General features: G+C 39.7%; 1 protein-coding gene across 4 annotated transcripts in view; it reads left to right on the top strand.

The window, feature by feature from the left end:
- FRRS1 (ferric chelate reductase 1) overlaps nt 1-27,562 on the top strand; it is a 99,249-nt gene that overhangs the window by 29,368 nt on the left and 42,319 nt on the right. For 2 of the 4 annotated variants that reach the window (XM_040471080.1, XM_040471077.1), the window contains one exon: nt 10,488-10,658. The exons of 1 other annotated variant lie outside the window; for it this stretch is intronic. The gene's annotated coding sequence lies outside the window, so the exon portion shown is untranslated. Of the gene's footprint in view, nt 1-10,487; nt 10,659-25,404; nt 25,440-27,562 lie in introns of those variants that run through there. One more of the 4 variants, XM_040471081.1, reaches the window with a different exon arrangement.

Here is a 27,562-nt window from a genome sequence, read left to right as displayed (position 1 = left end):
ATTGTTATTATACCCAATATCCACTCAGAACCTGCAGCAAATGTGTGGTTACCTCGCTGGCAATGAGTTTAATACAATATTTGTTTTTTAGCTATATAATCCAGATGAAATTGTGACTACCACTTGAAGGAGAAAAAAATGTCTTTCCAATGGTGATTTTTAAATTTAGTTAATAAGAAATAATAGCTGAATATGAACCAGATGCATTTGCTCAACATATTATAATTATTGCAGGAAAATATTCTGAGTTTGTTATAATCTTATAAACCAGAGATTCTCAGTCCTGGTTGTATTGGTTGTGTACCTGAAGGCATTAGAAATTGAGCATCTGGGGGGCTCCTGGATGGCTCAGTTAGTTAAGTGGCAGACTCATGTGGTTCGTGAGTTTGGGTCCTGTGCAGGGCTCCATGCTGACAGTGGGGACCCTGCTTGAGATTCTCCCTCTCTTCCTCTCTCTGCCTCCTCTGTGCATGCTCTCTCTCTCAAAATAAATAAATAAATAAGATTACAAAAAAAAAAAAAGAAAAGAAATTGAGCATCTGGGAGCCAAACACAAAAATAAGAAATTGAGCATCTGGGAGCAAGCTTAAGAGATGTTTGACTGAGTATGATCCTTTCTGCTTCCCTTCTCCTTGCTAACTCCTGTGAAACTAGTCACCAAGTTCTGATTGTAGGTTTGAAATGACTCTTAATTCTCTGGGCATCTGACACGTAACCTGTTCCAAACCAAACCTTCATATTCTCCCTAATGCGCTGCACTCTCCTCTGATCTTCCTGCACCTTCTGGATTCTGTCTCCTATCTACACACTCAATCCACCCAATTCTGTCAGCTCTACCTTCAAAATACAGTGTCCTTCAGACCTCATCATTTGTCCTGCTATCATGCTTTCCCAGCCCTCCAGATAAATATGAATCATGGATTTCATATATATTATATATAACTGTTAGAATGTTTTCTAATCATTTAAATCATTTAAAACCGTGAATTGGGGCTCCTGGGTGGCTCAGTCGGTTAAGTGTCCGACTTCAGCTCAGGTCATGATCTCATGGTTCATGAGTTCAAGCCCTACATTGGGCTCTGGGCTGACATCTGAGATCCTGGAGTCTGCTTTGGATTCTGTATCCCCCCACCCCCCTTCCCTAACGTGTGCCGGTGCATGCGCGCATGCTCTCTCTCTCTCAAAAATAAATAAATATAAAATAAAATGAAACCATGAATTGTGTTGTTTCCCCACTTAGAAGTCCCCACTGGCTTTCCATCACGCCTAGAGTAAAATCCATAGCCCTCACGGTGGCTTACAAGGCCTGTTCTCCCTCTGACCTCACCACCCGCCATCCTTTCCCTTTCTCATTGCACTGCAACCACACTGCCCATCTCGCTGATCCTTGAAAACAGCAAGTGTTCTCTCACTGCTTTCTCGTCCTGGAGTAAGCTTTTCTCCAGATTTCTGTGGGGCTCATCTTTTCAGTTAACTCAGCTCTCTCCTCACAGTATTAACTCCTCAAACGATTGCATGTTATTGTGATTTGTGTGGGAATAGAGTTGGCAGAGGATAATGCTAGCATTTATCATTCCTCCACGATTAGCTGTTTGTCATCTCTCTAAACATGACTGTTGAGGTTTCATAAGGCACTTCAACTTTCTACCTCTTTGGCTGTTGTTTGGACACAATGGAGTGTTATTCCTTGAAAAAGACCCCTAAAGACATGAGGCATTTTCACTTTTGCAAAACCAAACTGCCTTTTAGGATGTCCCAAGATCAAACGAATCCCAACATTGCCAGATATCAACCTCTCTGAGTGTGGTTTATTAAGAAGATGTAGGCTAATCACAGTCTTATTTAGATTTCTGAGTTTATATTTCAGGTAATAAAATTTCTCTGATAATAACACCTTTTTTTTGGAACACCTATAGAATTACCTCCTGTTTTATTAATGCCAGATCTACTTACTCTTACTGGATAATGCTATGAATTTCTGTCAAGTATATGTGTAAATACATGAATATATTTGTGGGCATGTATATATAGCACTAATTCTTTCTCCTTAATGTCTCTCATTTGTAGAAATAATATTCCCTGTTTTATTTGATACTTTTCTTCTAGGATTTCTCAATAGTGTCAATTCTGAGGTAGACTGGCTTTATAGCAGACTAAGTATGATATTTTTAATTAACGTTGTGCTGACTCATTTGACTGTTAGTACTTGATAAGTCTTTGTAGGTATGTATTTCAGGAGACCTTATTCCTTCTCCCTGAGACCCTCCTACTCTTCTAGAAGAACTGTGCAAAGAATACAGTGAACTGTCTCGGTCCTCACTCTTCAGGGGTAGATGCTTTGTGGGTAGTGCTTTGAGGATAGGTGGGTAGAAAGAGAGTAGTTACCTCCCTCTCCTTCCAGTGATCAGACAGAAAGGAAAACATGGGTAGCCATCAAGGGAGATAAATTTGCTTTTCTGTACTTAGTTGCTCAGAATACTGTCATCTACTGCCACCATGTGGGTATTTATAATTACTGATTTCAAACTTGAGTGTTTCCCTGTTGAACCTGGTCCTTAGCTGAAATACAAAGAATTCTAAGTTTGTTTTAGTGTTCTTCAGCCTCAGATTGGCTCCGAAGTCGCCTCCAGCTTCCTTGTACTCTCTGACCCACAATGAGTTTCCATTATTACTTTTTCTCTCCTTATGTTGCACTCTGTTAAAGCAGTACTAAAGTCATGCTGCTGATACTCTAAAGACTTAATTTTTAAGATTTTAATTAATTAATGACTTTTTTAATTTTAGAGAGAGAGGGCTTGTGAGAAAGGGGGGGTGGGGCCCCCCCCAAGCAGACTCCATGGTCAGCTTGGAGCCCAATGTGGGACTTAATCCCATGACCCTGGGACCATGACTTGAGCCAAAATCAAGAGTTGGCCACTTAACCACCCAGGTGCCCCAATAACTTTTAATTTTTAACACATCAGTTTGAGACAGAGAGACTCTAGAATGTTCCCCAATTATCTTTGTTTCCTGATATTCATGCCTGTGTACCCCCTTCACCTTGAGTGTGGGTGGGACCTGTGACTAGCTTCTAACCAATAGAATATGGCAGAAGCGATGGGCTGGCACTTCCCTAATTACATTACATGGTATCATAACTTTCATATTGCTAGCTGACTCTCTAGATTGCCTTCTAGGCTTGCATGCATGAAGCAAGAAGCCGTGTTGGGGAGGCCCAGTGCAAAGGAACCAAGGGCCACTACTGGCTGCCAGTAGGCAAGAGACAGGGGCTCCAATCCAACAGAACATAGACAGTTGAATCCTGCTCACAACCACGCGAACCTGGGAGCAGATGATTCTCCCATGGAGCTTTTGGAAGAGATGCTAGCCCTGTCTGGTACTTTGATTGCACCTTCGTGAGAAGCCAAGGTCTTGGTTAAGCTATGCCCAGATTCTCTGAGATACTAAATGTGTGTTGTTTTTAGCAACTAAATGTGTGGCAATTTGTTATGCAGCAGTAGCTAAATAATACACAGTTCTTTGGTTTTATTTATGTGACTCCTTTCTTTATAGGATTGCAATATAGGTACTTAGAGACTGTTCTTGGAAATAAATGTAATTGACAAGCACCACTCTGTGCTAGAATTGTCCATCCCTTCCTACAAAGGCTCTGTTACTGAATCAGCTTGTTGTGCCAGATTTCTCTAGGATAAGTTTTCTCTCAGGAGGTACTTCAGCTATTCATACAGAGAGAGTTCTGTAGGGACTGCATATATAATTCCCCAAATAAGCTTGGACAGACTTAAATCAAGCAATGGGCGCAACCTAACCTAAAGCTGAGATCACACACCTTATTGGATAATTTATCAACTTCCAGATACATTGTACTATTGCAGCCATAGTGATCATGACTGATATTAAACTTTACTCTTAACTTTAAAAAATGCTTCATGCCAGGGATCAGTCATGAAATACTTGACTAAGAGTGTGAACAGGGTGCTAAAAGGCAAGGGTGAGGATAGGGCGTATCTCCCTTTATCACAGACCATCAACTTGATCCTAGAATACAGCCAGCATTTTTTTTTTAAGTACACTAAATTTCATACACTGTATATCATGGGAGAGCCTGTTGTGTTATGTCAATGGTATGCTTCTGATAAGCCCGTCTGATAAATGTAAAGGAAGTTAACTTATAGTCTCTTGTAGTTTATTAACCTAAACTGCTCCTAGTGATCAGCTTTAGCTTTTCTCATAAAACATGGAGTTTTGTATGGCATTGCCATCAAGATCTGCAGTTTCTAGGATTTAATTTTCTCTTTTTTTTGAAAACCAGAGCAGCATTTATTCAGCTCTGATACAGAGGCTTAAATACATTTAAACTCAAAACGTGCTCATAAATTATCTTTTTGGAACAACTGAAGTAAGCTTGGCTGTGAAAGCATTCTCAGTTTCAACCAAAGGGCAGGGGATGTCAGGGAGCCCTCTTGCTCAACAGTAAACCCCAACAGTTAAAACCAGAAATAGACAAGACCACTGAGCTCATGCTGTAACTGAAATCCATTGTTCTTGTTTCTTATGGCACTTTCTTGAGGCATTGATGAAGATGTTTGACAATGACTGGAACATTCCAGTCACCAGGACAAAAAAGACCTGATAGCAACAGAATGCTTAAGAGACCACATCTCTTTCCCTGCCCGTGATCACATGCCTAACACATATTGACCCCCACATATGATTACATCCCTCTGCCTGCTTTCTTGCATGTACATGATCCCAGCCTCTCCCTATAAAACTCTAGGTGTCCATCTTGCAAGTAGAGAGGTCAGTTGTTGAGGCTTGAGCCTGCTGCCTCCCCTGGCTCCCAGCAATAGAAATGAATCCCTCCCTTTCTCTTTTCCATATCCCGTTTCTTAAGTTATTGGTTTCTCTTGCAACAAGTTTATCTGAGTTTTTTTCCGGCAACATCGTTGGCAAACCCAGCCAGGACCTATGCTTTCAATTTGTCCAGCCCCTTCCGATTCCTTGGGCTGGGGCAACTGGCCAGGGTAGCATGCTGTGACTTACCTGTTAGTTTCCTGAGTCAGTGGCTGTGATAGATGGATCAGTAACAGAAAAGGGGAGGATGGCAGTTGTGTACAGTTCAGTGCAGACTTGATCAGTCTATGGAACTCCTGACAAGTGACTTCCTATTCAGAGCATAGTATACTCCAATATCCAACCCTACACTAGACTCTTCCTGAACATGAGCTTGCCCATGCTGCATCTTTTGATATGTCAGTCTTTATTTGCCACCTCTCACCACTATCCCTGGTTTTGGCATCTCAAAACAAAAACAATCTCCACTGTCCAAAAAGGTGTAGAAAACTTAAACCAGAGGCAATATTTAAATTTAGACAAGGTGCCATGATGGTTCCCCCAAAATTATTTTGGTTAAGAACCCCAATGCAATGACTGCAGGTGTGAGAAATAAGATCTAGTATCCCATGGAAGGAGCTTAGGACAAAATACAAAGCATACTGTGGTAGGTCCTCAGTGTTTCTATAGAATAAGAGAGAGACAAAAAGACAAAAGCCGACATGCAAACTGGGCCAACACAACAGAGGCAGAGGTGGGCACAGGTATGTTATTAATGGACACACACATACCTACTGTGGGAGTGCTAATAATGCTGACTCCATCCTTGGCCCTCCATCTTGTTTATATTTGCACCATGACCTCTCTTGGGGCAACATGTTCCAGGCCTCTTGGAGATTAATATACATACTTTAGAAATGCCCGCCAAAGCCAGGATTGGGGAGAAGCTTGTTGTGGCCTCCCATGAATTTGTTAGAGATACCATAGTCTCTCTCCTTCCTGATGCACAAGTATGCCACAAGATCTAATTAAGGGTTAGCTGTCAGTTGGGTGCATACAAGCCCTTTGAAGTGTGTGTGAATCCTTTTGTTTCACTACAGTGCCCCTCCCCAAGTGTCTTTCACTCTATACAGTCTGTAGACTAAGGTCTGGACTTTGTGGAGAGTAACTATGCAGTTGCCATGGATCATTCTCCACCCGATCCACCCCCTGTTAATAAGTTACCCTGAATAAAAGTCTGTGTAAACTGTTTGGAGTTGACTGCTTTGTTTTCCAGCCTCAAAGAGCCTTCTTAGTTTAGGGTATACCTTACTGTCTTTCCCCCACCTGGAACACCCAAAGCTGGGTTCACCTCTTGATGAGTGTTGAGCCAAAAGACACAAATGGAATCAGAAAAGGAAGGGTCTTAATTGTTTTTTTTTTTTAAGTTTATTTATGTATTTCTATTGAAAGAGAGAAGGAGTGTGTATGCATTGAGCAGGGGAGGGGTAGAGAGAGAGAGAGAGGGAGAGAGAGGGAATCCTAAGTAGGCTCTGCACTGCCAATGCAGAGCCTGATATGGGTTCAAACCCATGAACCGTGAGATCGTGACCTGAGCCAAACTCAAGAGTCAGACACTCAACTGAATAAGCCATCCAGGTGCCCCAGGAAGGGCCGTACTTGTAATAAGTAAAGAACATCTGGATCACTGCAAAGCATTTTCAATGGTAGGATCCAGAGAGGCAATCAGAAATCATATTCTGAAGGGCTTTAACTGATATGTGTAGAGGTGGAAAAATAATTTTCCCTCTACCCTGTAGGGGTCAAGGGCAGGCTGTGCCAAGATGGACCTACTTTGGCATGAAGATTATTTTGAGTTAAAAAGCAACCAAACAGTAGATCATGAAAAGCTCTCTACCTCTCCCCAAACTGTCTAAAAATAATTTAGATAGAGAATCTGCTCTAGGGAGAACTATCAACATAGACAACTGCATTATACTATGAATTAGGTATGGTGGCCAGGGAGGAACCTAGCTAGACCTCTTTGATTAAAGTCATCTATGTCCCTTTTTTTCTGAGTGGTACAGCAAACATTTGTTTGCCAAACATTTATTCTTTTTATTTTTTTTTAATTTTTAATGTTTTATTTTATTTTTGAGAGAGAGAGAGAGAGAGAGAGAGCAGAGGAGGGGCAGAGAGAGAGGGAGACACAGAATCTGAAGCAGGCTCCAGGCTCTGAGCTGTCAGCACGAAGCCCGATGTGGAGCTTGAACTCATGAACCGTGACATCATGACCTGACCTGAAGTCTGACACTTAACCGACTGAGTTACCCAGGTGCCCCTAAATACTTATTTTTTTCATCTTCTTATGAGTTACATTCCTTCTTTTTAAAGTCCCAGACCCCTATGCCCTTCTCCTTAGTTCAGGATGACATATATATCTCATTCTGCCTGTCTTTGGAATTTACATGTCTGTGTGGATTCCTTGTATGTAAGAAATTAAGTTTGGTTTGACCTGGTTAATCTGTCTCATGTCAACTTGATTCTTATTCCAGCTAGAAGGACCTTGAAATGGACAGGAAATTCTTGCTGCCCAACAGTTGGTATAGCTGGTGGCAAAATACTTTCTTTAACTTGTTGGATACCACTCACCCTAGACACAGCTGTAGATGAGAGATATCTGACAAACAGCTGGCAGAAGATAAGATTTCTTACCATGTCGGTCTCCTGGAATCTCTATCTATGGAATCTGATAGACAGTGGTAGAGTCCTTTTTCTCTCTTTCTAAATTTATGTTAGCAGGAGAAAATATTTTTGGAACCAGTTCCTTGCACTTAGTGATTCATTGATAGAATTTGGTAGAGCACTCTTTGGCTATTGATCCATTTCCTCCCAGAGATGGTCTTTGTTTTTCTTTGTGTCTTTTGTGTCTTATGTCATATGAAGGACAGAATGCAGGCATAAGTCTATAATCCTGCTGTTCGAGCTGGTCCCACAGACTGGTGAATTCACAATTCTTATCAGACCAGATTCTGTTTCAAGAAACTTTGCTATGGCTTGCAGGTTGTTGCTAAGGGACATCTTGGAAACCAAAGCTGCAAGATTGGTGGGCATAGGTTGAACACTTAAATTTCTCTTAGGCCCTCCTAGAAATGATCTTCAAAAGACATATATTCAGGGGCTAATAGAAGCCAAGGAATTGTGCACCCAGAAAAAAGGCTTTTGTTAAAATGTTTCACATAGACTTTACAAAGATAAATCTTTTGAATCCCACTTTAGTTAAAAACTCTCTTAGATTAAAAAAAGAGCAAATATAGTTTAAAAAGGAGGAAGGCCAATTCCTTGCTATTCAGGCTATAATTCTAGTTATTTGGGGAATTAGAAATGTTCTTGCCTTATGAATTTCTACAAAACCAAAAATGCAGTGCTAGAAACAAGTCAAAGCTCACCTATTTTTACTAATCCCCAAACATTGCCTATTCCTCTCAAAATGTTTGTGGATATTATAAAAGATCAATATAATGGGATAAAATTGTCCTATACTTGCCAAAAAAAAAAAAAAGATTTTAAATTATTCCTCTATCCCTTGAAATTATAACTCTTATCTTGTCTTTAAAATGTAAATACTTGGGGCGCCTGGGTGGCGCAGTCGGTTAAGCGTCCGACTTCAGCCAGGTCACGATCTCTTGGTCCGTGAGTTCGAGCCCAGCGTCAGGCTCTGGGCTGATGGCTTGGAGCCTGGAGCCTGTTTCCGATTCTGTGTCTCCCTCTCTCTCTGCCCCTCCCCCGTTCATCCTCTGTCTCTCTCTGTCCCAAAAATAAATTAAAAACGTTGAAAAAAGAATAAAAAAAAATAAAATAAAATGTAAATACAGTCCATAATTTCCTGAAACTGCAGGAAAAAAAAAAAGGAGGAGGGAAGAGACCTTTTAAAAATACAAACTGATAAAATGTCTCTTGTGCCCAGACTTTAGCATCTCCATCAGACAGATATGCTTCAAGCATCCACCTTGGAGAAAACTTAGATACTCCATCTATGTCTTTATGTTGTAAATTTTCTACGGTGTATTAGCTAGGACCTGAGAGTGCTCACTTCTGCAGCATGTAGGTAGAACGTGAGAGCCATTCTTTGAAATGCAAATTTTAGGGAGAAGTGTTTTCATTAGGGGAGAGAAAAAGTGAGTATTTGGAAATTGGATCTTTACTCTCCTCTCCACAAACATTAGTAAAACCAGTATGATTTTGTTTGCATCTTGTTTGCATTATATAGTATAAGATTTTGTTTGCACTTTATTTGTGTATTTGGATGGATATCCAAATACGTTGTATATGTGAAATATTTTCTCTACATCTGGCATTACTAACATTAATTTGTAAAAGAGCTCTATTTAATTGGTTTGAAGGTAAGTACTTGTAAGAATTGGATATTCTAAAACTCAGAAAGAAACTAACCCAAATGTTTTTCAAGTTCCCATAATCAAGGGAAAATATTCAATATTAAAGCTAGTTTAAGATTGTTGGCTTAATTAAAATAGACATGTCTTTAGAGTTATCAGCATTAAATATAAAACTTTTATTCTGCTTTTATTTACTAAAAGTCAAATAAGTTCGTGTTATTTTTGTTGTAAAATTTGTCAGAAAAAAAAGAATAATGATTAATTTTGTCTAATGCCTCATGAGGTTTTACAGGTAGTGTAAGCATAATTGTTGAGAACAAGTAAATTAAATGGATATAAATAAGATAAAAGGGTTTGTAGGCAAACTTTTAAATAGTTTCCAAAATCTTTGGTAACCTGACACTTTAAAGTTTTGTTAACTTAAATAATGAGTAAAGTTATATTCATTAAATATCTAGATCATTTTCAAATAAGAAAAAATAATGAAATGTGAAGTACTGAACATAGGTTTATCTACTTTTATTACAAAGAAACTAAAGATAAATTTGTGTCTGTTAGTAAACATGTCTTATGCTTTATGAAAACATCATACTATGAAAAAGCATGTTTCTAGAAATTATGGAATATATTCATAAACTTTCCATTCTAAAGAATTCTGGTGTCGCAGTTCACAATTAGTTATGTAGAAACGACCCCAAGGGTAAGTCACCCCAAGATGGGTCACTTCAGCATGAACATTATTTTGAGTTAAAAACAAGCAAAACCCAGAAGATTCGGGAAAAGCTCTTTACCTCCCCTTCAACTGTCTGCTTGTACCAGGAAGAGAGCTATTAACAGAGATCCCTCTTTACGTAAGAAACTTATCTGCATAATAGGGCAAACTTTGTTTTCCAAACATCTCCTCTCACCTTCCAGGCAATTGTCCTTCTCCTTTGTGTATCTTTAGACCCCTACCCTTCTCCTTAGCTCATATAAGCTTCATATTGCTTCACTGTCTTTGGACTTCCATGTTTGTGTGGATTCCCTGTATATACAAAATTAAATTTGATTTTCTGCTGTTAATCTGTGCCATCTCAATTTGATGCTTACTCCAGCTAGAAAGACCTTGAAGGGGATAGGAAATTCTTCTGCTCTTCCTTTCCTCATAAAACCCCCTTGCTTTCACCCTACAAGTGGGCTACAACTTGGGTCAGTCCGAATTTATCTGTGTTCCCTAAATTGCAATTCTTTGACTGGAAATAATCACTTGTTTGCCTTATTGTGGCTCTTTATTTTCAGGTTAAGTAGTCCACGCAGGAAACTGAGTATACCATATCAGAACCATTGGAGGAAAACTAGGAGAAGGTAGAGTCACAGAAGCTAAGAAAAAAATATCAAGAAACTTGGAGTGACCAATGGTATCCAGTGCCACAAGACAATCAAGTAAAATGAGAGAAAATTTCCTTTTAGGTGGAGAAGGCTTACATTTTAATTGATGCATGGTTTGTTACTGTATTTAAACTTGTTTGTGCATCTGATGTGCAGTAAGCCAGTGTCTGAGACACTGGTTTTTGAAACAAAGAAAGCTTTATTATTGGAAAGGCAGCCTAGCAAAAAGGCAGGGGATTATTCTCAAAGCTGCCTTGCCATGTTGAATGTAGGGACAGCTTATATATGTTTGGGGAAGGAGGTGAATACATGAGAGGAGGGTGAAGTGTTTCTTGAAATCTTTGTGGGAGAGGACCTTGAAAAAGTCTGGAGGTATGCATTCTTCTAGACAATGAGGTGCCGTTTGGGACCTGGTATGATCAGTTATTTCAGATAATTTCAAGACAAATGTTACTGTTTGGTCCCCATTAGATTTCTGTAATCAGTGGGCAAGCAGGGAGTTGGAGTGGAAAAGTCAAAGTTAATGATTAATGAGATGTGCATAAAACAGAATTTAAGTAGGGAACAAAACAGAATGTGGAGCTAAGTTAATGCAACTAAAGCGGCTATAGTTCTACTTATGCTTTGAAAACAGGTCTGGGAACCAAGTGTCTGGCCTCACCTCATGCTTACATTCTGCAATCTGGTCTACTGGCTCTACTTGAAATTTCTGCATGTTTACATTGTGCCTTCTGACACTCAACGTTCACCTGCAGTTACATGTTTAGATCTATTGATTAACTTTGTGGTATTTGGTAGCCAGCAGGATGGGTGGGCTGATTCTCTAACAGGTCACCCACTCTAAAGCAAAGCTGGTCAGAAAGCTCAGTCCTCTCACTCAGAGGTGTGAGCTAATAGAAAATATGTACAGATTTACTGCTACGGATCTATCATAACCGGTACTTCAGGAAACAAATAGGGAAGCCGTGGCCCGCTGTTGTGGCCAGCTGCTCACTCCTGGGGATTCTCCAGGGGGCTGGATAAATCTAAAGCATAGCTCCTGACAGGGTTTGCCAACACTGTTGCTGAAAAAACTTGGATAAACTAACTGGTTGCAGGAGAAGCCAATCGCTCAGGAGACTAGGGTTTGGGAAAGAGAAAGGGAGACATTTATTTTGGGTGCTGGCAGCTGGTGAAGTGGCAAGCTCAAACCTTAACAATCGACTTTTTTACCTGCAAGATGAATTTTTTATAGGGAGAGGTTCAGTGGGGTACATGCAAGAAAGCAGGCAGGGAGCCTGTGACCATGGATTGGAGTTGATATATGTTCTGCATGTGATCATGGGCAGGAAAGGGTGTGGTCTTCTAGGCATTCTGTTGTTATCAGGGCTTTTCTGGCCTGGCGAGTGGAATGTTCCCATCATTGCCAAACATCTTCATCAATGCCTCAAGAAAGTGCTATAAAAATAAGAACAATGGGTTTCAGTTAGAGCATGAGTTAAGTGGTCTTGTCTATTTATGGTTTTAACTATTGGGGTCTACAGTTGAGCAAGAGGGCTCGCTGGCTTATGATGGGGTTATGTTCTGATAAGCCCATTGTAAATTGAAAATATTGTAAGTTGAAAGTACATTTAATACCCTGAACCTACTGAACATCATAGCTTAGCCTACCCTACTTTAAATGTGCTCAGAACGCTTACATTAATCTACAGCTGGGCAAAATCTCTCACACAAAGCCTACTATACAATAAAGTGGTGAATATCTCATGTAATTTATTGAATACTGTACTGAAAGTGAAAAACAGAATGGCTGTATGGATACAGGATGGTCTGAGTAAACTGGTTGTTCACCCTCATGACTGGATGGCTGACCAGGAGCTGTGGCTTCGTGCTGCTGTTCAGCATCACAAGAGTATCACACCGCATATTGCTAGTCCAGGAAAAGATAAGAACTTAAAATTTCTTTTTTAATTTTAAAAAAATGTTTATTTATTTTTGAGAAGGGGAGAGAGCATGCACAAGTGGGGAAGGGACAGAGAGAGAGGGAGATTGCTAGCCCAGGAAAAGATCAACATTTAGAATTTGTTTTTTATTACTTTTTTTAAATGTTCATTTTTGAGAGAGAGAGAGAGAGAGCACATGCAGGTAGGGAAGGGACAGAGAGAGAAGGTCACAGAAGATCCGAAGTGGGCTCTGCGCTGACAGCAGAGAGCCTGATGCAGGACTCAAACTCATGAACAGTGAGATCATTACCTGAGCTGAGACCAAGAGTCAGATGCTTAACAAACTGAACCATGCAGGCACCCCCAAAATTTAGAATTTGAAATACAGTTTCTACTGAATGTGTACTGCTTTTTACCAATGTAAAATTGAAAAGTCATGAAAAGGCAAATAATTGTTAACTCAGGGACTGCCCGTATATTTATTGGTCTCTGCCCCTAGTTCCTGGCACAGAGCTCCTAAAACCCTTGTAATTTCCTAATAAGAGCACTAGAAACACCTTTGTTCTACTGAGCTCCTAAATCCCTTGGGATTTCCTGGGTGTCTTTTGATAGGAATATCTTTGGGTCTTCGTGGGCTTTTGGCCCATGATTAGAAGCTTAGAACTTTTAACCCCACAACCCATTCCAGAAAGGGGCTGGAAATTGAGTTAATGATTGAGCATCCCTATGTGACGAAGCCTCCATAAACATCCCCCAAGTATGGGGTTCAGGAAGCATCTGGGTTGAGGAACATGGGGTGTTTCAGGGAGAGTAGTGTGCTGAGAGAGAGCAACATAAGCTCTATGCTCTTTCCCACATACCTTGTCCTGCACATCTCTTTCATCTGGCTGTTCCTGAGTTCTATCCTCTTACAATAAACCAGTAATCTAGTTAGTACACTGTTTTCCTAAGTTCTTTGAGCCACTCTAGCAAATTGACTGAGCCCAATTACATTCCTATCAGAAGTGGGAACCTCTGATATATAGCAAGTTGGGTCAGAAGAACAGATTACAAACTGGATTAGTGATTGGCAACTGAAGTGGGGGCAGTTCTGTAGGACAAAACCCTTAACCTGTAGGATCTGACGCTATCTCCAGGTGGATAGTATCAGAATTAAGTTCTTGGACACCCAGCTGGTGTCACAGAGAATGGCTTCGTGGGGGGACAAACCCCCACATATCTGGTGTCAGAGTGTTTTGAGTGTGGTAGTAGTGCGAGAATAAAGGAGATCCACAGGAGGAAGAGTAAGGTTTTCCTTACAGAGGCTTTGTCAAACTTTTAATTGCTGCGCTCTTAAGCTGAAACAGCTACCTCGCCTGACATTTGCAGTAAGCCTGCAGTATAAACAAGAAGAACAAAAAAAAAAACCTGAATAAACTGACTCCTGAGGAAGTAGGTAATTCAGAGAACAGAAACTATGTAAACACAAAATTCAGAAAAGTTAAAGAACCTACTGAATCCAAAACCAGAAATAGTACAAACTTTAGGATATGGCAAAGAGCACACAGTGCATTTTTTATGAGACTGACGTGCTGCCTATTTTACTAAGAACGCACTCTAATGCAATTTTTTTAGAGAAAGGAAAGGTAATTTAAAGTACTCAGAAAAAAAATTGCACAAGAAACCCATGCTCTAAATGAATTCAACCTAAAATAGGAAATACATTGATGTAAAGTAAAATGGAATGGATTCTAAGCAGTAGATGGGATGAGTAAGAAGCTGGATGATATTAAGGATATTGCATGGAATGCATGTAATTCTTCGTCTCATAAGAAAATAAAGATTATAAAAAACCCCAAGGCAAAACAAACAAACAAACATTCAACAGTATAGGAAAGGCATATTCTAAGCATGAAGCAACCCAAAATATGGCCTGATTTCTAATAATTGCTGGGAATGTAAGAGAACCCATTTTGTACGTTGTCCTACCGAGTGGTACTTGGGTTGAGACTTTGGAGACATAAATTAGGAATTTATCTTGACTCTTTAGTATTAAATTAAACAATATTAAAATAATCAATAATTATAAGGGCATCTGGGTGGCTCAGCCAGTTAAGGGTCTGACTCGATTTCTGCTCGGGTCATGACCTAGTGGTTCATGAGTTCAACCCCTGTGTTGGGCGCTGCATTGACAGTGCAGAGCCAGCTTGGGATTTTCTCTCTCTCCCTCTCTTTGCCCCTCGTCCACTTATGTGCATGCATGCTCTCTCTCAAAATAAAGAAATTAAAAAAAAATCAATGATTGCAATAGAAATGCTCTTTTAGTTTTCAACTCTGAAATCAATTTACAAGCAGGGAAGACCTATTTACGGTTACAGAATAGATTATAAATGTTATCCACCTTTACCATGTAGAAGTTAATGACAGAAGATGGCAAGGGATAGGAAGGGAATATAAATAGAATGGTAGAAGTCCTATTATTCCCATACAGGAGAAATTCAAAGGATAATATCTATATTTGAAATAGAACTCTTGAGTATTCTATCACAAAAGTAGCTAGTAGAGGAACTACACATAGTGATATGATGATATAGAAGGTGAAGGTGAGCAGGGAAGAGTAGCAGGAAACTAATAAAAAATATATCAAGGGGAGTGCCTGGATGGCTCAGTCAGGTAAACATCTGACTCTTGATTTTAGCTCAGGTCATGATCTCACAGTTTGTGAATTCAAGCCCCGTGTTGTGCTTGTGTTGCTGACAGTGCTGAGCCTGCTTGGAATTCTTTTTCTCTCTTCCTCTCTCTCTGCTCCTCCCTCCACTCAAAATAAATAAATAAACTTAAAAAAAATCAAGGTATTCAAGGTATTATATCAAGAAATAGTAGGAAGAGTATATTAAGAGAAATGGAAGTAACCACCAGAAGAACCAAAGCAGATATATGTGAAAGAATTTGCCTCTGGGTTAGGGAATCGGTGGACAATCAAACACAGAATGATTGCTTTTCACTATATGGTTCCTGTAGTATTTGCTTTTTAAAAACTTATGTGCATGTTTTGTTTTGATAATTTTTTTAAAAACTAAATGTTTAAAATTAAAAAAAAATGTTTATTTAGGGGTGCTTGGGTGGCTCAGTTGGTTAAGCATCCGACTTCAGCTCAGTCGTGATCTCACAGTCCGTGAGTTCAAGCCCTGTGTCAGGCTCTGTGCTGACAGCTCAGAGCCTGGAGCCTGCTTCAGATTCTGTGTCTCCCTCCTTCTCTGCCCCTCCCCTGCTCATGCTCTGTCTCTCTCTCTCTCAAAAATAAATAAAAACATTAAAAAATTTTTTTAAATGTTTATTTATTTTTGAGAGAGAGAGAGAGAGCAAGAGAGAGGGAGGGACAGAGAGAGAGGGAGACACAGAATCTGAAGCAGGCTCCAGGCTCTGAGCTGTCAGCACAGAACCCGATGTGGTGCTTGAACTCAGGAACCAAGAGATCATGACCTGAGCCAACGTTGGACACTCTGAGCCACCCAGGTACCCCCAAAACTAAATATGTGTTTTAACAAATGACCTGTTGCCATTAGAAAAGCCTGTCTCAGAATCAGCTACTTATGAAGAGCTTTTCATGACGTATTTGATGCAGACAGATAAGCTCTGAGTTATAACGATGCTCCTTGCTTCCATCATTTCTACAATACTGAATTAATAAGTATTGCCAAATGATGTCACAAAGTCCACTTTTCAACTATTTATGTGCTCATGTATTGCTGGTTGGGATGACAAAATGGTACAATCATTTTGGAAAACAATTTGGTAATTCCTTACAAGGTTAAACATATACTTACCATGTGATATAGCAATCCTGCTCCTAGATATTCACTCAAGAGAAATGAAAACATTTGTGTACACAAAAACCAGTATGTGAATTTCTTTAGTGACTCTGTTTATAATTGCTCCAAACTAGAAGCAGTCCAAATGTCCTTCAGTGGGTGAATGGATGTACAAACTATAGTACATATATACAATGGAGTATTACTCATCAATAAAAAGGAACAAACTTCTGGTACACTTGAGGTTCATGGATGAACCTCAAACATGTTATGCTAAGTGAAAGAAGCCATATACAAAAAAAAATCACAAAAGCTAAGCTATAATTCCATCCATATGATGTTCTGGACAAGGCAAATCTCTAAGGAGAAAAAAACACATCAGTGGTGCTGGAATTGTGTTGCCTCAAAATTCATATGTGGAAGTCCTAACTCCCAGCATCTCAGAATGTGGATAGAGTCTTTCTAGAAGTAATCAAGTTAAACTAAAGCCTTCAGGGTGGGCCCTAGCTCAATATGACCAGTGTCTTCTTTATAAAAAGGGAAAATCTAGGCACAAAGACATACACAGAGGGAAGAGGATATAAATGAGACACAGGAAGAAGACAGCCATCTATGAGCCAAGAAGAGAGACATGGAACGATCCTTCCCTCACAATCCTCTGGAGGAACCAATGCTGCCAACACCTTGATTGGGAACTCTAGCCTCCAGACAATGAGTTTCTGTCATTTAAGCCACCCAGTTTGAGGTACTTTGTTTGGCAGTCCCAGGGAACTAATACAAGTGGTTCTAGGGAAGGGGGTGAGGCAAGGGTTGACTGCAGTGTGTCACAAAGGAACCTTCTGAGGTGATGGAAATGCTCTATTTCTTGACTGTGGTGTTTACATGACTGACAGCATGTGTTTATCAGAAGTCACAGAATTCTATGCTAAAAAGGGAAAATATTACTCTTTGTGGAATTATACCTCCAGAAACCTGACTTGAAAATACTAACAGAAAAACTAGATTAAAAAAATCACTTTTAGGGGTGCCTGGGTGGCTCAGTCAGTTAAGTGTCTGACTCTGGCTCAGGTCATGATCTCACGGTTTGTGGTTTCAAGCCCCACATCAGACTTTGTGCTGACAGGGCAGAGCCTGCTTTGGATCCACTATCTCCCTCTCTACAGAGAGGGACCGTACAGAGGACTCTACAGAGTCCTTCCCCTGCTCGTGTACTCTCTCTTTCTTTCTCAAAAAAAAATAAAAATAAAAATAAATCACTTTTAAAATTTTATTTATTTATTTATATTAAAATGTTTAAATGTTTTATTTATTTTAGAGAGAGAGTGTGCGAGTGGGGAGGGACAGAGAGAGAGGAGGACAGAAGAGCTGAAGCAGACTGTACACTGAGAACTGCAAGCTCAGTGCAGGGCTTGAACTCACACAACCTGTAAGATGACCTGAGCCGAAGTCAGACACTCAACCGACTGAGCTACCCAGGCACCCCAAAATATCACTTTTAAAAATTAAAAATTAGAAAAGAGACCCAAGATGTGTGTATATACAGAGATCTTTATACTAACACTGATCATAATAACAAAACAGAAGTAAACACAATGTCCAAAAATAGATTCTTTGAACCTAATAATTAAAAAAAACACTTCAGATGACAAAATTCTTTCCCTGATGGACTTCACATTTTAGCAGATGAGATAGCTATTACATAAATGAAGGGATATATATCTATATATATCTATATATATATATATATATATATATATAAAATGTCAGGTAGTGATAAGTTCTGTGAAGAAAAGGTAGAGTTAAAAGGAACTCTAATTAATTAATTAATTTGAGGGGGGCACAAGTGAGTGAGGGGCAGAGAGAGAGAGAGAATCCCATGTGGGGCAGGGAGAGAGAGAGAGATGCAGGGCTTTCCCAGGGCTCCTGTTTTGCCTGAAGCAAGGCTCGAGCTCACCCAATGTGGGACTTGAACTCATGAACTGTGAGATCATGACCTGAAGTCATATGCTTGATGACTGAGCTACTCAAGCACCTGAAAGCACTCTATTTTAGATATGATAGTGTGATGGTCGGTTTTATGTATCAACTTTACTAAGTTGTAATCCCCAGGTGTTCACCCAAATATTAGTCTAGGTGTTGCTGGGAAGATATTTTGTAGACATGATTCATGTCCATAATGAGTTGACTTTGAGCAAGGGAGGACATGCATGATTTAATCATCAGACAGAGTTTAAAAGCAGAGGCTTCTTAAAGAATGGGAAATTCCAGCTGTGTTGGGAAATAGAAAACTTGAGATAAAATTTGTTGTCTTACAGTTAACTGTGTTATTTTAGAGTTTTACTAACCAAGGAAAGGGCCACATCTTGTATCAGATGTGCTTTTACTCTACTTTTAAAGGGTCTGTTTCAGGGGCATCTGGGTGGCTCAGTCAGTTAAGCACCTGACTTCGGCTCAGGTCATGATCTCACGATTTGTGGATTCGAGCCGGGCATCAGGCTCTGTGTTGACAGCTCAGAGCCTGGAGCCTGCTTCAGATTCTATGTCTCTCTCTCTCTCTCTCTCTCTCTCTCTCTCTCTGCCCCTCCCCCACTCATGCTCTGTCTCAAAAATAAATTTAAAAAATAATTAAAAAAAATAAAGGGTCTGGTGCAGTGGTTCTCAAAGTATAGTTCATAGACCAACAATATCAGCAGTTTTCAGGCTTACCCCAGTCTTCCTGAATCAGAAACTCTGGAGGTGGAATTTAGTAATCTGTGTTTTAAGGAATTTGCCAGGTGATGGTGATGGACATTAAAATCTGAGAACCATTGGTCTTGAGCAAAGATGGGTATAATTCCACCAATAAAGACTCCAAGACAGCAACTCTTGGGTTCTTAGCAATCATCCTGGGCTTGTTTAAGAGCAGAATTCTGGGTTCCTGTCCATAGAATCTGATCTAGTAGGTCTGAGGTGGACCCAGGAATCCATTGTAATAAGTAATTCTGATGCAGGTGGTTCACAGATGATTCTGAAAAACAGTGCTCATTGGTCAATTCTTAGTTTCCAGTATATTCAAGCTCTCAGCAACATTCGTCATGATTGACCAAACCCACCTTCAGAACTGCTTTCTACACTTTGGGACTACACTTTCTACACTCTTGGTTTTCTTCCTACCTTACCATCCATTCAATCACAATTTCCTTTACTGAATTTGCCTGCTCTTCTCAATTTCTAAACATTAGTGTGCCCCAAGGCTCACCCTTCAGATCTTTTCTCTTTTTTAATCCTTGCTCATGCCCTAAGTGTTAATTTTGTATCTCCAGACACATCTGTCAAATAGATATTTCCACTTGGATATTTCAATGCCATTAAAACTTAATATGTCCAACACTGAATTCTTGCTTTCCACCTTTCAGACTGGCTCCTTTCCTATATCTCACCCATCTTCCTGTCCAAGTAGACGCTACCACTTCTAATTTCTTTCTGTTTTTTGTCTCTGGATTCTGTCTCTGTCTTAAAGTTTCTTTGTCGATCAGGATTGAGTCAAGAGAAATGGTTCTGGTTGTTGCTCTCATTGTTCTTGAAGGGATGAAGTTATTAGTCATTGAGGTCAAGAATATATCCAGTGTTCTAAGAATCTTATTGCTAACTTCGTAAAAGAAAGTATCCCATTTTAGGCTTTTCGTAAAAGAAAGTATCCCATTTGGTCCACTGGGGGCAGCAGAGAGCAGTGTGTTAGATATTTAGATCCCGAGGTGGCCCCTGAGAGTGATTGGTTACTAGGCAACTCTCAAAAGCACAACTCTCATAAGCATAACTGATATGATCAGGACTCAGTTCTGCTGTTTGGCTGATGGAAGGTTAGGGAGAGTATCGAATGAGTGCAGATGTGGCTTTCAGAGTTGGGGAGCCACTGGACAGACGTGGCAGCTATCACAGAGAGACAGTTGCTCCCCTATTCTCTGTAGGGATTAGTAAGGTTCTCTAGCGAATCTGTAAACCACTGAAAGTGTTATCTTTGTGGACTCCAGCCAGCTTGCTCAATGGGACACTTTCCAGACTGAAACCTTATCTAGCTGTCAGTGAATTAGCTCATGCTGGAAATGAACAGAAAGTTTCATTATTTCCAGACTACCCACAGTTGTTTTTCTTCTCTTCTTTCTCTTACACATCGTATTTTTGCCTTTGTCCCTTGATACTCTGTCTCCCTCATGTAAAAAATAAACAGTGCACGAAATAAATATATAACGGTGTCTTAAATATCTGAGTTATTCTTTGACTATATGTTGTTAGGTGAAAACATTTCAGAACAATATGAAGAGAATGATACTATTTCTTTTTTTTTTTTTTAATTTTTTTTTTTTCAACGTTTATTTTTGGGACAGAGAGAGACAGAGCATGAACGGGCGAGGGGCAGAGAGAGAGGGAGACACAGAATCGGAAACAGGCTCCAGGCTCTGAGCCATCAGCCCAGAGCCCGACGCGGGGCTCAAACTCACGGACCGTGAGATCGTGACCTGGTTGAAGTCGGACGCTTAACCGACTGCGCCATCCAGGCGCCCCAGAATGATACTATTTCTATTACAAAACCAAAGCTATACATTTTTTGTTTTTTATTGTTTTTTTTTGTTTTTAAACATTTTTCAATGTTTATTTATTTTTGAGGGAGAGAGAGACAGAGTGTTAGTGGGGAGTGGGAGAGAGATGGAGACACAGAATCTGAAGCAGGCTCCAGGCTCTGAGCTGTCAGCATAGACCCCGATGTGGGGCTCAAACTCAGGAACTGAGAGATCATGACCTGAGCTGAAGTCGGATGCTTAACTGACTGAGCCACCCAGGTGCGCCTACCTACTTTTGTAAGTACAGAAAACTGCATGTAAAGTCTTAGATGGAAACATGCTGAACTGATAACAATGGTTGCTTTTGGGGAAAAAAATGGAATTGAATGGAATCTTTATTGTTTCAGTTTCAGCAATTAAAATCTGTAGAAATAGTATCTATGCAATTCATAGTAATTTAAAAAGTCAGGATACAAGAAAAAATACACTAAATGTTTTGGGCCATTTTAGGGGGGATATCTGGAAAACTCTAGGGATTAGATGGTGTTCGTTCAATTTTATCCCTTTAGAAGGCCCTATTTGCCTAAGCTGGCCTACTCTTGCATTAAAAGTCACTGAAAGTTTCTGTGCTCCATTCCAGAATTAATCCGGATCAATACTTTTCGCCATTCCATTACTCTTCACCCCTGCTTTTCTTGGTTCTCTAGTTTCCTTATTTTGGCCACATATTTCAGCTTGTGTTTTCCTACTGGTTGCTTTGATTAATGACTAGGTTTGGATTTGCTCTCCTTATTTTGATATTGTTTCATTGGCGGGATCTTATGTTTGGTATTTGCCTTCAGATTTTATGCAACCAGAAGCTTTTGAGTGAAGGCTTTTCCTTCTGCACTCACCTTTGGGGCACTCGAGGGTAGACAAGATCCTGCTTCCTCTGGTGGAATTGAGGGCGACGATAATATATTCACCTCAGTTCACTCATGGTCTGGGATTATTTTTCATTTTCAGAGCACACGATGCTGTTTCATACATTTGTTTCGTGGTTCCTGGTCCCTGAGTACTGCGACCTTATTTATTCTTACGCTTTATGTTTGTTGAATTTAAAATTCTACAATTTTGAAGGCTTGCCTAATGGACAAAAAGTGTTCTTGCAACAATGGTTAGAGCTGCCAGCTTTCATTATAAATGTCATCCTGACTGTATAATGTTTTGTGTGTAAAAGAAACCAATGACTTTCTACGCAGTCGATAACTCTATTACTTTTCATTCTGGCTGTGGAGAGCATAGTTTCTTTTCAATATTAAGACTATGTTACATTTGTATATATTAAAGGCATTCACTTAACACAATAGGACCCAAGCCATCTTGTAAACAAATGGCATTTTATTTAAAAAAAAAATTTTTTTTTCAACGTTTATTTATTTTTGGGACAAAGAGAGACAGAGCGTGAACGGGGCAGAGAGAGAGGGAGACACAGAAACTGAAACAGGCTCTAGGCTCTGAGCCATCAGCCCAGAGCCCGACGCAGGGCTCGAACTCACGGACCGCGAGATCGTGACCTGGCTGAAGTCGGACGCCCAACCGACTGCGCCACCCAGGCGCCCCAACAAATGGCATTTTAAAAAGTCATGTAGCCCAAGAGCTGCTAAACAAAATTCTCCAGTAAATTATACTATTTCTTCCTTGTTAAAACTTGGGAAATTGGGGCACCTGGGTGGCTCAGTCGGTTATAACGGCGTCGGACTTTGGCTCCGGTCATGATCTTGCGGTCCGTGAGTTAGAGCCCCGTGTCAGGCTCTGTGTTGACAGCTCAGAGCCTGGAGCCTGTTTCAGATTCTGTATCTTCCTCTCTCTCTCTGACTCTCCCCTGTTTATGCTCTGTCTCTCTCTGTTTCAAAAATAAATAAACGTTAAAAAAAAAAAAAAAACCTTGGGAAATTAAAAAAAAAACTAGTTTATTACTGAATAGGACTAGGTTACTACTTAATAGATGCTATATTCTTCCTTTCTTTGGTTCCTTCTTAGTTTCTTTTCTTATTTGCTTTAATTGATTTAACAACAGATATGGTAGAAACTTGAATATAGTATAACCCTAATTGATAGAAAATAGTAGAAGCCACTGATTGTAATTTTATCTTTATATCGTGTCTCTAGATGATTAACAGAGATTCTATTAATGATTTGATAAAGCTGAATCAAACTTTTAATATTTTACTTTGATCAGTGGTACCATCTCTGGCACATAATTACAGAGCATTAATATTGTCTTAGAGTAAATTAAAATGCTATAAAAGAAAATAATGTAATTAAAGAGAATAAAGAATGTCTTCCATGCTTTCATTATAATCAATACTCTGCCCTTAAAATGAACTGAAATTCAAATCAAGTTTGGAAAGGGATAAGCTTTCTAGTATCCATCTTTCTACCATTAAATTAAGGTGAGATATTTAACCTAGATTTTTTTAGTTCCTAAAAAAAGGAATTGAAAGTAATGACATAGTCCCTATCTCAGTGACTGCTTATAGTTAGTGTGGATTTTCATCCATTGGTATTGACCACTTGGTGTAGTGTATTGGGAAGGATCTGAGGCCATGTCCAGTTTAGCAGTGAAGAGTATTATAAGCAATGGTGATGGCTGCTTGAGTGTGTCAATGGCATCTTAGGTAATGTGTATTTCTTCACTCTAACATAAGACAGTAAAAGTAATGTCATGAGCAGGTTTTCAAGATCATTCTGGTGTCAGTGTGATGAGATATTATTTCATGGAAACATCACAAAAACCCAACTTCTGTATCATTACCTTCTTTATGCAAATGAAGAAAGTGAGATTAGGGGGTTAAGTAACTTGCCTGAAGTTGAACAGCTATTAAAGAGCAGAGCTGGGATTTCAACCAAAGTGGGCCAGACTTCAGAGACTATGACAGTTTTGCTTGGCCATATAACCGTTTTATAATGGAGGAACTTATATTAGTTCTGATTATCAGAAAAGTTTCATGGATAAATTGGGACTTTTTCTAAACCTTGAAGAATGTGTGGTGTTTACTACTTGGAAAGAAATGAGGTAAGGGAACAGCATTAGCAAATGTGGAAACATAAGAATGAGTCTTTGCATTTAATGGGGTGATTTAATCAGCAGTACCTGGTGGGAAAGCAATGAAGGTGTGGCCTGGTGACAGAGTGCCTTATTTTTATTATTTTTGTTTTTTTATTTATTAAAAAACATTTTTCTTTTGAAAGACAGAGACAGAGTATGAGTAGGGGAGGGGCAGAGAGAGAGAGGGAGACACAGAATCTGAAGCAGGCTCCAGTGTCCAAGCTCCGAGGTGTCAGCACAGAGCCTGATGAGGGGCTCGAACTCACGGATCGGACCGTGAGATCACGACCTGAGCTGAAGTCAGAGGCCTAGCCAGTTGAGCCACCCTGGTGCCCCCCCCCACCCGTTTTATTTTTTCAGAGTGCTTTGAATGTCTGAAAGAGTATGGATTTAACTCTATAAGCAATGGTACGTCACACCACATTATTGATAAAAGCGATTCTTTAGGAAGATTGGTCTAATGTTGGACTATTGTCAGCAGGATTCATGAAGGTCATGAGAGAGGAAGCAGGATAGATTAGTTAGAAGGTTACTACTATGGTCCAGAGAATTTGAGCATAGGTCATTATAGTGCACATATTTTATTGAACTATTAAAATTTTTTTTTAATGTTTATTTTTGAGAGAGAGAGCAGAGTGTGAGTGGGGGAGGGGCAGAGAGAGAGAGGGAGACACAGAATCTGAAGCAGGCCCTGGGTTCTGAGCTGTGAGCACAGAGCCTGAAGGGGGGGCTCAACCCACAAACTGTGAGATCATGACCCCAGCTGAAGTCAGATGCTTAACTGACTGAACCACCCAGAGCCCTGAACAATTTTTATGTTTAGACATTGAACTAAGCAATTTTATCTCAGCTAATTCTCACACTATTATGAGGAAAGTATTATGATCTTCATTTATGATAGAGGTCTAGATCACAAAGTTTAGTGGTGGAGCTGATCTTCAAATCCTGGGTGGTCTGATTCCAGACCACCATGTTCCTCTGCTTAGAATAAATAAGTACGAAGGCCTACATGTGAGTGTTCAGAAAGGAGGAGATGATAATTGACTTGGGGAGATATTAAAAGCAATTGGTTTCAACATTTTGGGCTACTGCCCACAGTAAGAAATAAGAAACTCAGGACATTTCTACTCACAGATGTAATCCGAATAGCCTCATGAAACAGCATTTATTTACCCTTATCATATGTAATGCACTCTGTTTTTTTCTATGCTATTTTATTAACATTTTTCTGATTGTTACCCACTGAAGATTTTATAATCCATTAATAAATGGATTGTGGCTCCAAACTGAAAAACTCTGAGCTATAAAATATGAAAGAGACAAAAAGTTGAAAGTCCTCTCTAGGTTTTGCTTGAGTGTTGAAGAGAATGGGTACCACTGCTTGATAAAAATACAGGAGAAACTGGAAAGAGGAGTTGATTGTTTCCTGCAGCTGCTATAACAAATGGCCACACAAATTTATTCTCTTACAGTTCCGAAAGCCAGAAGTCCAAAATCAGTAGCACTGGGCCAAAGTCAAGGTATTGGCAGAACCACTTCCTCCAGAAGCTCTAGTTGAGAATCTTTTCCTGCTGTCTTCCTGCTTCTGGTGGCTACAGGCATTCTTTGGCCTGTGGCTGCATCCCCCCAATGTTTACCTCCATGGTCACATTGTCTTCCTTTGTGTGTAATCTCCTCTGCTTCTTCTTTTAAGGATACTTATGATTGCAGTTAGGGCACACCTGGATAACCCAGGATGATCTTTTTTTCTCAAGATTCTTAATCCAATGACATCTGGAAAGCAATGAGAACTGCATGTCTACAGAAATGTGGGTTTATCAAGTAATTATGCCCCTTCCTTTTTTTCTTCCTTCCTCCTTCCTTCCTCCTTCCCTCCCTCCCTCCCTCCCTCTCTCCTCCCTCCCTTCCTTCCTTCCTTCCTTCTCTCCCCCACCCCTTTCTTTCTTTTGTTCTTTCTTTATTACCCACCTAAGAAATCACAATATATTAGACATAGAGCCACTTTGTACAAACATAGGGTAGTGCCTAGCACAGTATTTGCCATATATTAAGTGTTTGATAAATACTTGTTGAATAATTGTGATAATTTCGTTAATTCTCATTCTGAAAAATTAGTCTTTTTCTGGACCATTATGTGTCTCTTTCTAGTCATCAGAAACCTGCTTTCACAACTTGGCAGAACTTAGACAATGTATGGTTTTGGTTGTAACCCCTCATTTTTACTTTTGAGTAACAAAAACAGAGGAAAAGTGATGGCAGTGGAGATAAAGAGAGGACGAATTTGGATAAGATTGACAAAATTAAAGGCCACGTGATAATGGGTCCATTTTAGATGGTGGGTTTTGGATTTATTGATTTGAAGCAGGGTCTAATCAATTGGGGATGTTCTGCGTGAATCCTGTGTTTTATGAAATGCTGAGTATAATAGGAAAGGCAAGTTTATGTTTGGTCCATCAGACATCATTCAGATTTGGCAGTGAGGCTCAGGGCAGAGAGCTAGTAGCTGTGGCTTAGAACCCTGCCTTGCCACTTTTCTCTGCCTGGTTTTGGGCAATTTACTTAGCCAAGCATGTCCTTAACATTCTCAGCAGTAGAATGTCTGTAATACTGTAATACCTTTCACCTACAGTTCTTGTGAGACTTAGGATGATACGTGTGCTTTGGTCAAAATGAGTGCTCAGTAAATGCTAATTCTCATTCTTGCTGTACTTTATTTGCCTTATTCATTCTCAGTCTTTCATGAGTATACCCTGGAGTTTTCCAGTGGCTACACGATGTGTTGTAAGATACTGCAACAGACTGAATACAGAAGAAGATATGAGACTCCAGCAGTCTTCTGTTAAGCCAGGCACTAAAGAAATTTGCAAAAATTAAACAATATGACTCCACTCACTAAACTCTTCTTTTTGGAAAGCAGTCAGAAAGGCACTGGTAAAAAACAAACAAACAAACAAAAAAAAAACAACTATATTAATATTTAGTGAGTTTGTTTTGTCATTTAAAAATGAATTTGTGGGTATTTAAATATTTCTCGCTTAAAAATTTTAATACATATAGATATTGATAGGTATCACCTATATAAACAAATATCTCTTTGGGGTCCACAATGGTTTTTAAAAAGTTGTAAAGGAGTCTGGACTGAAAATTTGAGAACCGCCAATTTAGAGGCATGAAAATGGGATCCAATAGGATAGTGTCAACTCAGAGTCCAAGCTCCATTGAACATCTTACTAAATTTGGTTCCTTTTGTGACAGCTAACAAGTAGCTAATGAAGAAAAAGCTGGCTAGAGGTGAACTGCTGGCAGGGAGTGATAAGGGGAATTGTAGCTGGGGACTTTGGGGGAAATGATAGCCTGGAAAAGGGTGCTTTTAGATAGAGCCAAGCCTCGCTATTCAGTTCCTCCCACTACTGTTTATTTTTCTTCTTCATGTTTTTCTTTAAGTTCCAGTTAGTTAACATACGATGTAATATTAGTTTCAGGTGTAGAATTTAGTGATTCAACACTTCCATACAACACCCTGTGCTCAACACCCATACAACATTAAGTGCCCGCCTTAATCCCCATTACCTATTTCACCCATCCCCCTGCCCACCTTCCCTCTGGTAACCCTCAGTCTGTTTCCTGGTTTGCCCCTTCCCCC

Source organism: Herpailurus yagouaroundi, unplaced genomic scaffold (genome assembly GCF_014898765.1).
Source record: "Herpailurus yagouaroundi ecotype Mexico unplaced genomic scaffold, PumYag 77, whole genome shotgun sequence".
Lineage (NCBI taxonomy): Eukaryota > Metazoa > Chordata > Mammalia > Carnivora > Felidae > Herpailurus > Herpailurus yagouaroundi.
This window is presented reverse-complemented; position numbering and strand designations above follow the sequence as displayed.